Here is a 3,480-nt window from a genome sequence, read left to right on the forward strand (position 1 = left end):
CACTTCGCAGCTATGCCTTTAGAAGCCAGTCCGTCGGCTCGCAGCTGTCTACCTTTGCGAGCTAGTACGCTGCTGTGCCTCTACCTCTGCGAGCTACTACACTGCTGTTCCTTTGGGAGCGGACGGCTCGTTGTTCTGCGTCTGTGAGTGGAGCGAACGGGCCGCAGTTGTCCCTCTGCGAGCTTGGGTATGAACTGTTCATAAGTCACACTATATGAGCATTGAAAAGCCATTTTGTGATTGAGTCCATCAGCTGGCATCTGTCCGAGGCATTTCTGAAAACATATCGGAGCTCTTTCTGTGAGAGTTACCCCTTTCACGCTGCATCTCCCCACATTAGCAGGTAACACACCCTCTTCCCACATCACCAGCATACCCCCCAACAGCCTTCTTGGGCCCGGAAGTGTCCCTCTACGAACTATTAATAAAAAGATGCTTGTGAGGTTGGAGAAATAAGAATCTTAGTCATGTATAGAAATACATATAAAACATTTTATTAAAACAAAACAAAACAAATACAACTTTGTACAGCTGTGGCGTGTCATTGCTGGTCCATAGCCTGCAAAAGACAAAAAGAAAGATAAGATGATGCGTCATGCGTACAGCAAAGGAGAAAGAGAGAGAGAAAGTGTGAGAGAGAGGAAGAGAGAGTGAGAGAGAGAGAGGAAGACAGAGAAGAGAGAAAGAGTGAGAGACAGAGAGGAAGACAGAGAAAGAGAGAAAGAGTGAGAGAGAGAGGCAGACAGAGAAAGCGAGATAGAGTAAGAGAGAGAAAGAGAGAAAGAGTAAGATACAAGGAAGAGAGAAAGAGAAACAGTGTGAGAGAGAGGAAGACAGAGAGAGAAAGAGTGAGAGAGAAAGGAAGAGAGAGAAAGAGTGGGAAAGAGGAAGAGAGAAAGAGTGTGAGAGAAAGGAAGACAGAGAAAAAGTGAGATACGAGGAAGAGAGAATCAGTGTGAGAGAGAGGAAGAGAGAGAGAAAGAGTGAGAGAGGAAGCCAGACAAAGAGAGAAAGAGTGAGACAGAGAGGAAGATAACGAGAGAAACAGTGTGAGAGAGAGGGATAGAGAGCTAAAGAGAGAAAGTGTGAGAGAGAGAGGAAGAGAGAGGGATAAAGAGAGAGAGGAAGAGAGAGAGAGGAAGAGAGAGAGAGAAAGTGAGAGAGGGGGAGAGAGAGAAAGAGGGAGAGAGAGGGAGAGAGAAAGAAAGAATGAGAGAGAGAAGAAGAGACAGAGAAAGTGTGAGAGAGAGAAAGGAAGAGATGGAGAGGGAGTGTTGACACTGGAGAAAATCTTCGTAGCTCACCTTTGTGTCACCGGTGTGACTCCAACCACGTGCCGGGACATAGCGCAGCCTCAAGTTTAGTGATCTGAAAGATAGTATAGATTTAGTTATTGCAGAGTACATACAATTGCACACGCGTAATTCTCTGTTTCAAGGAAGAGAGAAAGAGAGAAACAGTGTAAGAGAGAGGAAGTGAGAGAAAAAGAGTGAGAGTGAGGAAGAGAGAGAGAGAAAGTGAGAGGGGAAGAGAGAAGGAGTGAGAGAGAGGAAGACAGACAAAGAGAGACAGAGTGAGAGAGAGAGGAGGAGAAAGAGTGAGAGAAAAAGAGAGAAAGATTAAGGTACAAGTAAGATAGAAAGAGAGAAACAGTGTGAGAGACAGGAAGAGCGAGAGATAAAGAGTGAGAGAGAGGAAGAGAGAGAGAAAGAGTGAGAGAGAGGGAGAGAGAGGAAGAGAGAAAGAAAGAATGAGAGAATCCACTCCCACCGCCCAGAGGTGACTGCCCGCTGCTGCGGAAAGAAGTCTCTCTGCTCACCTTCCGCCACCGGCATGTGTGGAAGGGGGTCCACCACGTGCCGAAGCAACTTGGTCATGTGTTCAGGATGGCCACGCATCATCGCAGATTTTTTGCGCGTTCAGCTTTGGTGGTGTTGGGGGGGGTGAACATCGATTTGCGATTCACAGCCTGTTAGATAAAAAGCAAGATAAGATTGTGCATCATGCATCCATCAAAGGAGAGAGGAAGAGAGAGAGAGAAAGAAAGAAAGAGTGAGCAGAAGACAGAGAGAAAGAGAGAAACAGTGAGATTGAGAGAAAGAGAGAGAGAAAAAGAAAGAAAGTGAGAAGAAGACAGAAAGAGTGAGAAAGACGAAGAGAGAGAGAGAAATAGTGAGAGAGAGGAAGAGTGAGAGAGAAAGAGTGTGAGAAAGAGGAACAGAGAAACAGAGGAAGAGTGAGAGAGAGAGAAACAGAGAGAGAGGAAGAGAGAGAGAAAGAGACAAACAGTGTAAGAGGAAGAGGGAGATAGAGTTTGAGGGAGAGAACAGAAGAGATGAGGAGAGACACTGAGTGCCCACACTGTGTACAAAACCGTCACAGCTTACCTTTACGCCACCGCTCTGTCTCCAACCACGTGCCGTGACCTAGTAGAACTCTCAAGATCCCACATCTGAAATATAGTACAGAATTAGAAATGGCAGAGTGGAGTTGGATTAGAATTCAAAATCGGCCCGGGCACGCAAAAAAAAAAGTGGCCCACATTTGCATATTGCCTTTCCTCAAAACATTGCTTCGGCAAAATTTTATTTAAAAAAGGGGGTGGGAGAGATACAAAAAAATACACGGATTCGTTTACACTGGTGACTTAAAAACAAGTGAGGCCACTTCTGCTCAGGTCCCCTGCCCTGCTAGGTATGCATACATTAATGGGCGGCCCTGCAAAAGATTGAAAGTGACACCTCTGCCTGTTGCAAAACGAGAGGTAATGACGCCCATCTGCCTCCAGGAAGGCCATTCAGAGACCCACTGGGCAGCTGGCTGTATCCAAACAACAGCAACACCGCCCAAATCTGCCCCCCAGACTGCTCCAGAAAGCAGCCCACAGTTGGAACTCGGCACCGGCTCCTCAGGCATTGCACCAGTGCCCGTGTTACAAATCTGATGCTGTGGCAGAGTATATACAAGTGCGTACGCCTAAATCGCTCTGCTGTCTTTCTGCATTCAGGCTGCTGTACCCCATCCACTCCCGCCGCCCAGAGGTATCTGCCTGACGCTGCGTACCAAGGCCTCACTGCTCAATTTTTCGCGGTCACAGCACCCTCCACATCATGCAGCTCCGTTCTGCAACCTGATAGGTCTCACATTTGGAATTGAGTCTTGATATCGCCATCGCAGAGGACATACCAGTGCACCTATCATCATCGCAGGTTGTACAACCCCTCAGTGCTTGCGGTGCTACTAACTCAGTGAGAAGTGAGGCCACGCACGTGGAGGTAGGCCCTCATTGTTGGGCTCAGGTCTACACTGCGGTGCAGCAGAACATACAAAACATCAACTGTCTGGACCGACGGGACGGGCCATCACCATGGTGGTGTGACTGTGCTGGCCGCAGTGCATGCGTTGTGAGCAACTCTAAGATGGCGTAGAGCACGTTCGCCCGGTCTTTTTTTTTGTCCTGTGACGCCTGTGCTGGATAGG

At 47.8% G+C, this 3,480-nt stretch overlaps 1 long non-coding RNA gene across 1 annotated transcript; it reads right to left on the bottom strand.

Annotated features, from left to right (window-relative positions):
- Positions 1 to 1,336: 1,336 nt before the first annotated feature.
- Positions 1,337 to 2,459, bottom strand: LOC146856511 (uncharacterized). Its single transcript, XR_014980962.1, has 3 exons — positions 2,388 to 2,459; positions 1,820 to 1,969; positions 1,337 to 1,368 (listed from the first exon to the last, which is right to left on the bottom strand). It is a non-coding gene; the product is annotated as an uncharacterized LOC146856511 (long non-coding RNA).
- Between the last annotated feature and the right edge of the window lie 1,021 nt (positions 2,460 to 3,480).

This window comes from Triturus cristatus, chromosome 4_1, assembly GCF_964204655.1.
Source record: "Triturus cristatus chromosome 4_1, aTriCri1.1, whole genome shotgun sequence".
In the NCBI taxonomy this organism is placed as follows: domain Eukaryota; kingdom Metazoa; phylum Chordata; class Amphibia; order Caudata; family Salamandridae; genus Triturus; species Triturus cristatus.